This window comes from Hoplias malabaricus, chromosome 1, assembly GCF_029633855.1.
Source record: "Hoplias malabaricus isolate fHopMal1 chromosome 1, fHopMal1.hap1, whole genome shotgun sequence".
Taxonomy (NCBI): Eukaryota; Metazoa; Chordata; class Actinopteri; order Characiformes; family Erythrinidae; genus Hoplias; species Hoplias malabaricus.
This window is the reverse complement of record NC_089800.1, coordinates 23,843,284-23,858,717: the sequence shown is the minus strand read 5'-3', so window position 1 is coordinate 23,858,717 and position 15,434 is coordinate 23,843,284. Positions and strand designations below refer to the sequence as shown.

At 38.1% G+C, this 15,434-nt stretch overlaps 1 protein-coding gene across 1 annotated transcript in view; it reads left to right on the top strand.

The window, feature by feature from the left end:
• The window catches only part of LOC136686209 (Schwann cell myelin protein-like), a 126,601-nt gene that overhangs the window by 80,036 nt on the left and 31,131 nt on the right, over window positions 1-15,434 (top strand). Inside the window, exons 2-5 of the mRNA XM_066659839.1 lie at window positions 6,258-6,330; window positions 7,033-7,743; window positions 8,472-8,559; window positions 13,592-13,963. The gene's annotated coding sequence lies outside the window, so the exon portion shown is untranslated. The remainder of the gene's footprint in view (window positions 1-6,257; window positions 6,331-7,032; window positions 7,744-8,471; window positions 8,560-13,591; window positions 13,964-15,434) is intronic.

The following is a 15,434-nucleotide window of genomic DNA, read 5'->3' as shown; positions in this document are numbered from 1 at the left end:
ATAATTCCTTGCTGGAACTGGATTTTTTTTACATAATATGTTAATGCCAGTTGTCCTTTTCAATTAAATAAAATTCATTAATTTAATTCATTGTCTGTAACCCGTATCCAGTTCAGGGTCGCGGTGGATCTGGAGCCTACCCAGATTCATTGGGCGCAAGGCAGGAACACACCCTGGAGGGGGTGCAAGTCCTTCACAGGGCAACACACACACACTTACACCTATGGACAATTTTGAGTCGCTAATCCACCTACTAATGCGTTTAAATGTAAATGTAAATGAAATATTAAAACTATGGCCCCAAAACTGAACCCTGCCAAACCCCACAGGATAATGGAGTACACTCAGACACAAAATCTTACAAAATTTTAGCCAAAAAATGAAGTTTCAGTATATGCCTGTAATTGTTAAGCACAGCTGTGTCTAAATTGTATTTCTTTATTAAAGGCTGAACAGTAGCATTTTTAAAGTAAGACGAAACACAACCTGTAGACAATGAGGAATTAATACTATTTAATACTGCAGGGCAGATACTTGGTAAAAGTTTTAAAAATAAAGAAAAAAGTATCAAATCCAGTGCACTAGTGGAAGGCTTTAATTTCCTAGTCGCATCCAACATATCTTCAAAGCTGATAGGCTGGAAGAAATCCAAAACAGAAGGAGATGATGAGAGACTAACTTTAGAAATGCACAGCACAGGTTTAATACTAGACCTAATGGTCATGACCTTATCAACAAAAAATGAGAGAAACCTATTACAATCATTGACAGAAAAACATGGCAATGTTCCACGTGGTGTTGAAACAATATTATTAGCATTTAATAAAATCTCAGGATTTCTTTTAGAAAGTGAAGTTAAATTAACGAAGTTAGCATTAAACAAAGATTAAACAACAAAGATCTTTAAGGTACAGGTGATTCACTTCTAACCCAGTAGGCTTCCATAATCTCTCAGACCTGCAGCACTTCTGTCTCAAAGAACAAACCTTATCTGTCATCCACAGACCTTTATCACTGATTGACTAAGACCTGACCTTTAAAGGTACCGCTTTCTCCAGTAACACAGAACTTTGCTCATTAAAATATTGTATTAAAAACTCAACATCATTACAATTTACATTAAAGTCACAACAGAATTGTGCTGAGAACTGGTCGACCGAATTTTGGGTGATAATACGAGTATGGGACGCTTTTTTTAGGGCAGAGAGGGTCTGTATTACCAGAAAGACTAAAAATATACATTTATAATAACTTATCAAAAGGTCTTCACAGCAGATGTGATCAATACAGTTGCAAGAAAAAGTATGTGAACCACTGGGAATTTCATGTTTTTCTGCATACATTGGTCAAAAATGTGATCTGATCCTCATCAAAATCAAAGGTACTGACAAATATAATGTGACTAAAATAATAACCCCCAAACATTCTAATAATTCGGGTCTTTATGGAGAACACCCATAAAAAACACTTTTTTTATAGTGGATAAATTATGTGCTAGTGGATAAATTATGTGAACACTTGGGAGTTTGGAGGTGTGGACTAGAGCTACTTTGACTGATAAGATCCACTCAAACTTTTTAAGATTGCTCTGCACAAGGAGTGTATGCATATGCGAGCCATGCCTCACCAAAAAAGAGCTTTCAGCGTATCTACAATCAAAAATTGTTGATTTAAATAAAGCTGGAAAAGGTTAAAACATGATTTTTAAAGACTTTAGATATCACAAGTCTACAGTAAGGAAAACAATCTACAAATGGAGACAATTTGGGACTGTGGCTACTCTGCCAACAAGTGGGTGCCCAATCAAAATGACCCCAAGAGCACAACAGAGATTCATCAATACGGTCAAGAAAAAACCCAGAGTGACAGCCAAGGGTTTGAAGGAGTCATTGGTACAGGCTCACATCTGTGTTCATGAATCTACAGTTATTAAAATATTGAACAAGTAGGGTATCTATGGCAGGACACCACAAAGGAAGCCATTGCTTACTAAGTACATTGCTGCATGCTTGAAGTTTGCAAAAGACCACACAGACAATCCACAGTGATACAGGCATAAGGTTTTCTGGACTAATTAATTACTAATTAAGATTTAACTATTTGGAAAGAACATGCAGCATTACATCTTGTGTAAAAGAAGCACTGCACATCACCATGAAAATATCATCCCAACCATAAAGTATGGTGGAGGGAGCATCATGATTTGAAACTGCTTTTCTGCGCCAGGTCCTGCCAGCTTACAATCACTGAGGGGAAGAGGAATTCCCAAGTGTATAAAAAAATTCTACAGGATAATGTGAGCGTGGCTGTACATCATCTGAAACTCTATAGACGTTGGTTGATGCAACAGGATAATGACCCAAAACACTGGAGCAAGTCCACAGCAGAATGGCTTATGAAAAACTAAATCCGGCCAAGTCAGAGCCCAGATCTCAACCCTATAAAGATGCTATAGATTCACTTGAAGAGAGCTGTACACATGAGACGTCTATGGAATATGTCAGAAATAAAGCAGTTCTGCCAAGAATAATCGGAAAAAATTCCTCCTGACCAATGTGCAGGTCTGATCTACAGCTACAGGAAGCACCTGGTTGAGGTTACTGCTGCCAAGGGAGGGTCAACCAGCTATTAATCCCATGGGTTCACTTACTTTTTCCACTTTGAATGTAGAATAAGGGTGTTTAATAAAGACTGGAAAGATCATGTTTTTCTTTGGGTTATTATTTTAGACATATTTGTCAGGACCCTTGACTTGGATGAAGACCAGATCACATTTTATAACAAATATATGCAGAAAACCCTGAAATTCCAAACTTTTTCTTGCAACTGCATATAACCCCAAAGCAAAAACAAGGCCCAAAATATGACCACCTGTATGAGTGGCACCTGAAACAAACTGCTTAAAATGAAAATATTCAACATTATTAGAAATTCAGTGGCCACACAATCCATGTCATCATCAATATGCAAATAGCAGTGTGTTCATTTGAACTTTCCAGTGTTCTTTTTTTATCTCAAGTCGATGATTTTCAATCAGTGGTAATATGCTAAATATTCTAATTACTCATTGAACTTCTACTTATTATCAAACGTACTTGCAGCAAAATGTAGGCAAACCTTTTTGAAATGTTTTATCTACTATACTGTGCAAAGTCAGATGTCACATTTTTATTATTAATTACTATTCATTTGGAAAACTTGCTGTGCTCCAATACCCACACTTATGTGGGTACAAAAGTAAATACATTTGCTTCTGAATATGTTGAATTGCACATTTTAATGTGTCTGTGTGTGTGTGGTCAGTTTCTTGCAGGGCTTACAGTAGAATGAATACAGTAATGCATCACTTGAAAATGACTAGGTCCCATACTGTGATGTTTCTACACTGTGACTGAATGGTTTACAGTAAAATATCAGCAGATAGAACAGTTGGCATACAGGACTACAGTCATCAAGGCTGCAACCTATGATTTTTTAAATATTAATAATGATTGAAAAAATATTATTCCCGCCTTGCGCCCGATGATTCCAGGTAGGCTCTGGACCCCCCGCGACCCTAAATTGGATAAGCAGTTACAGATAATGGATGGATGGATGGATTGAAAAAATATTATATTTCGATTGTCAGTTGTGCACATTACAGAGGGAGTAACAGAGCCCACATTCAGCGACAATTCAATGCTCAACAATTTGAATTAATCTTAAGGCCATTTATCTCAGCTCTATGAGTTGACATGAGTGACATAATTCAAAATCAAATAATAATATGGGCGGCACGGTGGCGCAGCCACACAGCTCCAGGGACCTGGAGGTTGTGGGTTTGATTCCCGCTCCAGGTGACTTGTCTGTGAAGAGTTGGTGTGTTCTCCCCGTGTCCGCGTGGGTTTCCTCTGGGTGCTCCGGTTTCCTCCCACAGTTCACACGGTTTTTGTGTCTGCTGCTTACAAGTTGGAAGGAAATCACATATTAAGTGCACAATTACATACATACGGGGGCGGCCGTGGCTTATAGACCAGGCTTGGTCACGGAAGGAACATCCACAGCTGAAGTGCCCTTGAGCAAGGCACTGAACCCCCAAATGCTTCCTGGGTGACGGGGATGACTGCCTGCCGATCCTGACCCAGAAAGGGAGCACATATCGGTCCACTGGCATAAACAGGCTGTCACACCACTGACTGTAGACCACTGCTGATCCACCATCGGACCACTCAGATTATTGTCCTGTACAGAATATAACTCATTATTAATCTCCTCAAACAGATTTTACATCCACAGAGACTTTTATTCTGGAAAACAAACTAACACAAATATTACAAACAACAATGAGAGATATAATAATGAGTATAAGCCTGATATAAAATGATTAAATGCTGAAAATGTTGACACTGTGCTGGATTAAAATTATTTACTAATCTTATTTATAAAGAATAACAAAAGAACTTAATGAAGGAAAAAAATGTAAATTTGACTGTGAATGCATAAGTGCTAAAATGTGGCATTTTGTATAAAATTATAGTTTAATCACCAGAGGTCCACCCAGAAAATGCTGTGCAAAACACTAGTATCTACTCAAAAAGACCCATTTAAACTCAGCAATTAACAGAGGAGTTGATCCTGTTGTGTTTGACCATGAAAATCATCAAATTGTGTTGGACACCAGCCCTCTAGGACAGGAAATAAATATCCCAGCTATGGACTACATATGAGGAATACATTTACAAAGTTAATATGGTCATGTATTTATTTTTTTTTTTTGTATAATTTAATGCAACAATATTTTAGTTAGAGCTGGTGGTCCTTCTGTGTCTGCTGTTTACCAGGAATGCCTCCTAAAGATCCTGATCGTGCCAGTTTCCGGCAGTGTTGGAAAATTTCCTGACGTAATTACCAAAGGTACTTTCCGTAAGACCCAGCAGTGAGAGGCGCTTTTCTAAGTGTTACATGTCGGAGGAGCGTCGCATCGCAATCGCACGATGAAATCTCATTTTAAATGTTGCGGATAATGTTTTCCATTAAGTTTAATCCCCATGCTGATGATGAAAACATTTCATAAAGTTCTCTATTTGGTGCCTCGTAGTGAATTTTGATTTTATTTACATAAAAACACTCGGGCTCTCCTTAATTCTGTGTCCGGAAAAGGTGCCTCCGGTCACGTCCACAGCTGCCTGTCTGCATCCTGCGGAAATTCATTTCGTTCACATCCAACTCGATATGAAACCTCGCCATGTCCACCGCCCCCTCAGTTTTAGGCTGTACACTGTTTCGTTTTGGTGCTCTAAACTGAATTTATTAATATATGATCTTATAAATGTACCTTTCATTCACTTGTTTTTCTTCATTCAGTTAATCACTCGCTTCCCCCAATAGGCACAGTAATCATAAATACCAAATTTAAAGTTTTAAACTACTCCTGTTTTGTCAGCTATGATGTACTGGTTGGTTAGTAGTGTGTTATATTATATATTAAATTATATATACACTGGCATTCTACAAGTTTCAAAAGTTACCTTTATAGCTTGTGGACACCCCACCCCCTCCCCCCATTCTCGCTCTGAGTTACTTTTTTCTTAGTAACTGATTGTCCACTTGTCCTGCATGACACGATGTAACACTGACCACTGGTGTCTCCGACCCTGGGATGTTGGTCAAAGGATATTTCTTTCTGTCTCTGCAGACTCATAACACAATGTTAATATCATATGCACCCCAAAAAGAAAACCAAAACTAACCACAGATTTTTCCATTTTCTGAGAAATTGTCTGTTCACCAGGGAGGACTGACTGTTCCTGCTCTTCACCTCTGATGCCTTGCTCGCCTGCCATCAACTGCTTCATGCCTTGGATTGGCTTCCCAACAAAGTGTGATTGCTACCAACACTGAAGTTACTAATAATTTTTCCATTAACCAGTATTAATTTTAATTATTTTATGGTCACCACTATTGTTTTTATATCAGTCACCCAGAACATAACAGATTATTGTGATGGTACTGTGAATCTGAAATTCCTTCCTCTCTGACTTTTCACGTATTTTGCACGAATCATTCATTTCTGGTAGAAGAGCCCAGGAACTGACATACTGAAATAAGTGAAACTTTTTGATGTTATTCAAACTTATTGAAATATAGTTATAGTTATTGTGATTATTGCAGTGTAAACTGGAAAGTATTTCAGCTGAAATAACTGAAGAAACACCTATGACACTTTGAATTGAATGCAGAATAATATTAAAATAATACATTTCACTTTTTTTTGTCAGTTCTATATTCAGTTCAGCTCGACTGCATTCAAGAACATGGCCAGACTTCTGCTACTGCATTTAATTTTTAACGGTCAGTGTTATGATAATTCTCTTGTACTTTATTATATCAATACCACAGTTTTCCGTAAGAAAAGACATGGATTCCTAATTGTTTTTCTTTAATCAATTCACTTAATACTTTTTTACTGAAATAGAAGGCGGTACAGAGTTTTAGATGCGTCAGGAAATACACAAAATATATAGAATTTACCATTTGTAAAGAGTTTTTGTCACGCCTTCGTCCTGTCAGTCTGTTGTCCCCGCCATGTGCCTTATTCGCACATGGCTATGTTTTGTTTATGTTCGAGTCTCCGCCCTTGTTCCGCCTCCTCGTCCGTGTCATGTGTTACCCGTCCTCGTTATCTGTCCAGGTGTGTCTCGTTTGTGTGAGTATTTAAGCCCTCTTGTCTCTCATCCGTTTGTCGTACATTTCCCCTTTATCCTGTGTTTAGTTGGTCATGTTATTTAGTCTGTCCGTCTGTCTCTAGAGTTTCCCCGTTTCTTCTCCTTTTTCGTCGTGTCGCTTTTCGTCCGTCTGTCCTGTTTTCCCTGTCCAGTTTCCTTTGTTTTATTTAGCTTGTTTGGCTCCTTGTTTGTTTGTGTCCTGTTTAAGTATCGTTGTTTTGTTTATATTAAATTATCCCGTGTTTTAGCGAATGCGTCCGCCTCCCTCAATTCGCCCCTCGTTCCTGACAGTTTTCAATAACACATTTTTATTTTTTCTGGCATACAGGTTTCCTGTTCAGTGTGACCTGGGCGTGGATTGTCCACATGCCAAACAGCATTCAAGGCCTGCACGGTTCCTGCCCTGTCATACCGTGTTCATTCTCTTACTCTTATTCTCCACCTACAAACCCTGATCACATAGTGTGGTATCAGTATGTTAGTCGAGGCTACCCTTTAGTTTATGACCATTGGAATCCTCAAAATGAGATTGAAAAATTCAGAGGAAAAACCAGTTTATATCCGATTAAGGACCTCAGTCTTTCCCACCATGAAGAAAAAATTTACACCTGGATAGACCCAGAACATGTTGGATCGAGTACTTACCATTTCTATGATGTTACAAGTACAATTTTAATTAAAAGTCAGAATCTCATCTGTATTTTCTTGCTTCTCAAACTTTTCTCTTCATTAACTGTACAACATTGAACCACATTTGACCAGTGCCTCTTTCTCCATAATGTCAATTTTGAACTTCACTGTTCAGTGCATCACCTCCCACACCTGCCCTTACAACAAACCTACTCTGAGTTTCAGTGGGATAGAAAAAAAGGAAGGAACCAGTGACCAGTGGAAAAACATAGACATTGGTGACGGCAAGTGGAAAATCATACTCACACGACAAGGCATTGTGAAGTCTGAAAGTCAAACAATTGAGTGTTTTGTCAGACATCCTGGGGGTCTCTCAGCATCTGGTGGTCATTACAACATACTGCCAAGTGTAAGTGGCTTTTCTGAATTTGTAAAAAATTCTATTGTGCTGTCTCTGGAAAAGCAAAGAACATCAACAAGGTCTTTCTAATGTGCCCCTTTTCACCATTCGGTTGCACACTGTTCAAAAAATGACTGCACTGTCCTCAAATACATTTGATCTGAATTGTCAATAGGTGCCATTGAGACACCTCAGATCACACCTGACTCCAGCACTGAGTTTCTTGAGGGTGTGGAAACAGATATTGTTTGCTCAGTCACCTACATGTGCCTCAAAGCCCAACTTTCCATCACCTGGAATAATGGACAGTTATCTGGCAGCACAACTCAGGAAACACATGGAAATAAAGTGGAAGCTCGATCAACATTAAAATTCACGGCAATTTTCACTGTGATTTTTTTTATGTATTTAAGCTGCACATTTACAGTACTTAATAGTAGTTAAATTATTGTACTATGTATATGAAGTCAAGTCAAGAACAGTGGTTATTAAACTGAGATTATACAGGTCTGAAATTAGTTTAAATTAATCCGACAATGTTTAGACATACAATACTTTACAGAGAAACAAATTTTGTCCAGTTTTCAACAAATGAATACACACGTTTTTATTACATATCCAAACATTTATTAATGATTATTATAGAAGTAATATACAGCACTAGAGAAATTGTATAGTAAGTTAATGAAAGGTATCCATCCATCCATCCATTATCTGTAACCGCTTATCCAATTTAGGGTCGCGGGGGGTCCAGAGCCTACCTGGAATCATCGGGTGCAAGGCGGGAATACACCCTGGAGGGGACGCCAGTCCTTCTAATGAAAGGTATGATAAAAGTTAAAGTAATACATTTAACGCAGTTGAAAAATGCAGTTGTTTGAGGCTAATGCCCTTGTGAAGCAGTCATCTTTAATGTCAGTAATTGTTAAATCACTGGCTTCTTATTACCACATCATTAATCAATTACTAAGGTGATTTAACTATTCCCAGAGCATTTTAATTATTTTCTCTCATTTTTATTATCAACCTCACAGGGTAACACTTTATTTTAAGGTCAGCCTTTTAAGTGTTTATTAACAGTTAATAAGCAAGGAAGAGAAGTTCTGTTCCCATGATTCGCTGCTCATTGGCACAGTCAGGAACAACTTGAAAAGCTTACTAATGATTACTATGATTTCTTAGATCTGATGATTTAAAACGTCATTGAAGCTTTCTTTTCAATGCATGGCATTGAGAGGGACAGTTCTGCACTTGTCTGGTATTTGGGAAAACCATAGCATTGACAAACAAAGGCAAAGTCCTCATCAGTCTGTGATCTAGAGCTGAGAATGATGTTCAATGCGATTAGACTTTCCACGTAATTTACCTGAAACCAATCACAGAAGTCTTGAAAGTTTTTGTCCACTACACCAAAATAGAATTCCTTACAGCATCTGATCCAGTCACTGTCCCACTGCCAGACGTCCTCCATGAACGCTGTGGGCTGTGGTAGTTGTTTTGATTACACAACTCAACCGTGTACTTCCATAGTTTTTAAAAATGGTCATCTGTATTCATTGCTATCGGAGTAGAGACTGTGTTACTAGCTAGGCTCTTGACTGTGGCATAATTTAAACTTGGTGACTGGAGTGCATTTGATAGCGCAATGCATTGCATGAATGCAGGGAAACAAATACTGAAAGTCAGTTATTGATGTCAGTAGGCTGTTGGCTTGCCCATCGACATTGACCCATTGTCTGATATTTCACTATATGTGTCAACTATTGCCTCAAAGTTGTCTAGGATGCCCTTGAGAGCCTCAGCATGACAACTCCACCTGGTGTCACTAAGGGCTTTTAGTGTTGCAGCTTTTCCAAAAAAGTGGTCGCTCTGGTCCTGCACTGACTCAAAAACAGTGTGTCGTTTAACTGAGCCCTCAATGAAGTTATAGAGAGAGGAAGCTTTGGCCAGCATGTGTCATTCAGTTGTAATGCTATGGCATACATCCGCAATGCATAGGTTAAGGACATGCGAATGGCAATGTATGTAGGCAAGGCAAGTTTATTTATAGAGCACCTTTCATACAAGAGCAATTCAAAGTGTTACAGAAAAACAGTTAAATTAAAAGCAAGATTAAAAAGAATAAAAGTCCATTAAAACAATTAAAATAGTGCATTAAAAGGAAATGCATAAAAAGAGTAAAAGAAAACATGATTAAAAATTATTCAAACTATTTAAAATGATACAATAAAAAAGAGAAGAACCATTACAGAGAAGTGGCATTACAGAATAAAAAGTGCAAATTAATTTAAACTGAGCTGTAAGCTGCTCAAACAGGAATGTTTTCAGTCTTGATTTAAAAGAGTCTAAAGTCAGGGCTCTTCTAATATTCTCAGTTAGATGGTCTCCATGTTTAGTTTTCACCCAAGGCAGGACTAACGCACTAATTCCTAAAGATCTGAGATTTCTGCTCGGATTATATCTCTGTAGCAGATCTGATAAATACGCTGGTCCTACCCCATTTAGACATTTATAAACCAGTAATTGGTGGCTTGAGATGACTGTGTCAATTAAAATTTCATTATTAACAGTATTGAACTCTGACATTTTAACTAAGGTGTCTTTATGAGGTGATGAAGAGCGTACAGACTCATTGTTGGATGAGGATGTACAATCGCTCGTCTGATATTCTGATTTTTGTGTTAAAATAATGTAAATTCATTACATCTCTCAGTTGATACAAATTCAGGGGCCATGGGTGTGGGTGAGTTTATAAGTTTGTCGACCACAGTGAAGAGGCTTTTGTTATTGTTGATGAGGCTAGAGAAATAGGATTGTTGTGTTTTGCATATTGTCATGTTTTATTCACATAGCCTTTATAGATTTTTTTGTGAATATGAAGACTTGTTTTATTCCATCTGCATTCTGCCTTGCAACATTCCTTCTTTTGGATTTGAACACCAGAAGCATTTCTCCATGGTGCTCTCTGTTTGCAAGATACAGCCTTCACTTTAACTGGCGCAATCTCATCCATAACACTTACGGTTATTGAGATAAAACTATTCAGCCGATCATCAACAGTCAGATTGTTCACATGGTGTAGTGCACATTTTACTCATGAAAAGTGTAGCTGTACAGTTTTTTATCCTTTTCCTGACACAGATCCTTCTGCCCGTGATGACTGGTGAGGCCCACATATCAAAGAGCACACAGTATTGATCTGACAACATGACATCCTTCACAGTGGCTGATATATTGAGACTCCTTGAGATAATGACATCCAGTGTGTGACCATGAATATGTGTACTCCAAGTAACATGCTGTGCAAGGCCAAAATAATCCAATATGATGTGTAGTTCCTTAGCAAAATAGCACTTGGGATTGTCAGTATGTATGTTAAAGTCACCAGCAATAACAAAATGGTCAAAGTTAGTAGAAATAAAAGACAGCATCTCTGTAAATTCATCAAAAATTAGCACTGTTCTTCGGAGTCCAGTAGACAGTTACTAGTAATATCTAGTACTAGTAAGATCAAGCCCATGTGCTGTAATAAAATAATTAAGTGTGATTTGTTTGTGAGAAATCTGATATTTAAATGAGCTAACTTAGTAGCTAGTGCACTTTGCCAAAGAATCTATGTCACACATTTTATTTATTTTTATTTTTTTTATTTGTCATTGTGATGAGAATTCCAGGTGGTATCTCTTAACGACAGAGTGCAAGACAGCATGCTTCCATAAACAACATATATCCATATAACATTCAACAAGTTTTTATAGGCATATAAAAGTAATAATAATAAAACAATTGTTAAAATTATATATATATATATATATATATATATATATATATATATATATATATATATATATGGCACTTTCTGTGTTGTGTTCACTGCATTTGTGATTCTCATGAAAGGCATGCAGTGGTTCAAATCTGCTTTTCAGCTGTCAGCTGAAGTGAGTAAGACTGATATTCTAGTCTGGTTCTGGGCTGTGATCTCTCAGCAGCAGTGTGAGGTTTAGCAGCTAAATTTCCTGGACTGGCTGTGGTACTAGGAGTAGAATTTGAGACTACAGAGCTGTACAAAGAATTTTTGGGTCTGGGGCATTTGGGTCTAGTTTCAATCTGCACCCATTGCCCATCTCTAGCTGTACTCAGGGCCGTGTTGCCATCAATACGATCCTTTGTTCTGGATCTGTGTGTCTCCACTGTCCACTGCTCTTTTAAGTCCTCAGTCCACTGTCTGCTGACGGTACTCCCTCTAACTGTTACTCATCATACAGTACCGAAATGCCAATCCTTCAACTCTAATAGCAGGCTCCAAAAAAACCTTTCCAAAGCTGTCATTCTCTCTAGAAGTCCATAACAATTGTGAAAGCAAATGTGTTGAAAAAACTGATGAGGCATTTCACAAGTTTCTTCTGCTGCAGCCTGTTGAAACTGTCCTGGTTGTTGGAACAGTCCTGGTTCTTAGAGCAATTGCACTACTCTAAAAAGTATCAAAAGCAGAAAATATCCAGTTTCGGCTTTGTAGTGCTGCTGACTTGTAAATATTTAAAAGCGCAGATACTCTAACAAAAAAGAAACAAGGAGGTTTTGAAAAAGTAAAAAGGAAAGAAATAAAAGACAGCAGAGCCAAGCAGCGAAGCATCTGGACGGCAAGGAAGCAGGAAGCAAAATCCCTGAAACAACCCCACAGTAAGCTCTCCACATATTAGTTGCACCATCGTAGCACTGAGCTCTCAGGTAATGGATATCAAGTTCAAGATTCACCAGAAAATTTTTAAGAGCAGAGCAAATGATTCACCATCTGTTTGGTCAGTGTGATCAAATTCAACAAATGCTTTGTGCACAACAAGATCTTTTTTAACATATCTTTAACATACCACTGCAACCTGCTCGTGCCTGCCAATGTGTTTCATCTGCAATGAGGGCAAAACATTTGCTTCTCGCACATGCTGTTTAATGTAGTTTTTAACTTGACTGGACATAATGGCTGTTAGTTCATTCTGGTGTTTGCTGTGAACATAACTGAATGATCTCTCTCATCTCTTGAATAGCCGGTCAGTTAAGGGGCTATTGGTAGCTCTTAATTCCATCAACTCCAAAAAATGTTTTACCTCCTCCGTTTCATTGTGACCATAAAGTGCAATGGCAGCTCAGCAACAAAAGAGTAAAGTCTCGCTAATTTTCTTCAGATATTGCCAGTTGTCATCAACTCTTTTCATATATTCACAGCTGATTTCCAGTTATATGTTACTGTTCATATCCTTTCAGCTTTAAAATTGCAGAAAACTTTTCTGGTTTTCTTTAAATTTTTCATTAGCTTTTTTCCAGTTTCCAAATCCAGTGGTTTGAAATGTGTCTGTCCTGCTGTCCTGTCCCATATGTATAACAGGACAATAAAAAGTCTGATTTTAGCTGTTGGGATGTATTCGAGCCAGCTATAAATTTCTTACCAACATTTCCTAAACTCTTCACCATCCTTTACTGGAAATGAAATTATTAGTTGATATGTCCCACTCTCAGTGAACTTCAGACAGTTTTTTATACCAAGAACTGGATCTCGTTCTGATGCTTGCAGTGAGCAAGTGGAAATATGGCTCTTTAAAATGCTGATTAGCTGGGGTCGAGGCTGGAGCAGAAGGGCATGTAAGGCAGATAATTGGCACCTCTGTGGAACTCTGTGGACTGTCATTTTTTGTCACTAACATCATTTTTTGGCTTTTAAAAAAGTAGTCATCAAGTGTATTGGGCCATTTAGGAAAGAAAGCGTGATGTCCAGATTAAAATCAGTAGAAAATGTCATTTAACCCTTGTGTAGTACTGTATATTTAAGTCATTATGATCAACTATTTGTGCTATTTATTTAAAGGGTCAATGTTCTCCCGTGACTGGAGCTTCTCCATTCCTAACACAATCAGAGGGGTCCGTGGCTCGTGTGTGGTCATTCCCTGCAGCTTTGACTTCAGAAGCATCATGCCCAGCAATGTCTAGGTGAAATGGTATGAATTCTCTGAAACACAGTATCCTTTAGTGTACGATCAATCAGAACGGAACATCATCCCCAAGTTCAGAGGGAAGACGAGCTTGGCAGGATCTGCGAATCAGAAAAACTGCAACTTGAAGATCCAGCCTCTTGAACTGCAGCACAACCATGAGAGACTGTACCCCTGGATGGACCCAAAGCCAATTGACAGCTACCACAGGCAAAATTACTATGTGACTATTGCCCTGGAGGTATCAGGTAAGACCAGCACATTTAATTTCTCCATTCATTGTCTGTAAGCTTTTATCAAGTTCAGGGTGGCAGTGGGTCCAGAGCCTACCCAGAATCATTGAGCACAAGGCGGGATCACACCCAGGAGGGGGCGCCAGTCCTTTACAGAGCAACACACACTCACACATTCACATCTATGGTTGCCAATCCAACTACCAACGTGTGTTTTGAACCGAAGCACCCGGAGGAAAACCATGCAGACACTGGAGCAGGGCTTGAACCCACAACCCTAGGACCCTGGATCTGTGTGACAGCGACATCTCCAAAATGATAAGTTCACAGAAAGAAAATAGCCTTTAATTTGCATGGAACCTTTCAAACCACAAATAAATCTGAATAATTTCTATTGATTCTTCTTTATGAAACGGGAACATTAAACAAGATTTTCTTCCAGCAGCATGGTTGATTAATTTTACTGTAGCTAGTGTATCATTGTACTGTATTAAGTGCACTATGTAGATTACTATGAATATTGGATTGCATTCAAGACCCTTATCAAAGTCAGATATTTTGGAATTAGTTTTTGATCTTAAACCCTCCTCTAACTCCCAATAGCATTGAACAGGGTTTTTTCACTCAGTTCTACTGCCATACAATCAGATGCTGTGGACTCTGTGGAAAAAAATTTTGGTCAACAGTGTTAGAAAATGTCCCATCGTAAAACAGATGAAGAGGAGCATGCCTAGAACATTTACCTAGGCCTGGTGTTATTATTTAGGGGAGTTTGTGAAGTGACATATCTGCTGAATGATTCTATAGATACATTAGATAAAAAGTGTGGAAAAAAAGAGCAGCATTCAAATTTCCTGGAGCGCTTCACCTATCTTATACTGATACAACCAGGCTGAAGTTTGAATGTCACAAGATCAGTGCAGCTATATTTAAGTTTAATTTCATGAGTAATTTATTACATGGAAAGTACTTAAGAGGAGCTCTCTTAACTCGATGGACCCTATATATATATAGCTATTTTGCTATTCCGTTTTTTTGTCAGTGCCTCTTTCAGTTGCATTTAAACAGTAATTATGTGACATAGTCATATTCAATATGTTGTTTTATTTTCTAAAGAACCTTTGCTACTCAAATATGTAATCACTTGAGGTTTTCATGCTGACCGATAAATCAATTTTTCTATAGATTTGTCATGTTTTGACCAAAATTTTACCTAGCGCCTGCTTTTTTTTTTTCATATTTCTCAATGTACAGCCTTGAAATCATATTCCCACATCGGATATCTTGACACAAATTGTTAGTGTGAGGTGTCTGTTAGTTGAAAACATAAGCATTTTGATGGTAATTTATTACATGTCATATTACTGTGACAAAATAAATTTGTAGCATCAGACGGACATATTTTTCTTGATATTCTAAGCTCTGGGATGTATGACTGATAAAGTTCTGGCAGTCACAGCAGGCCCAGGCTTTCAGGAATTTAGTT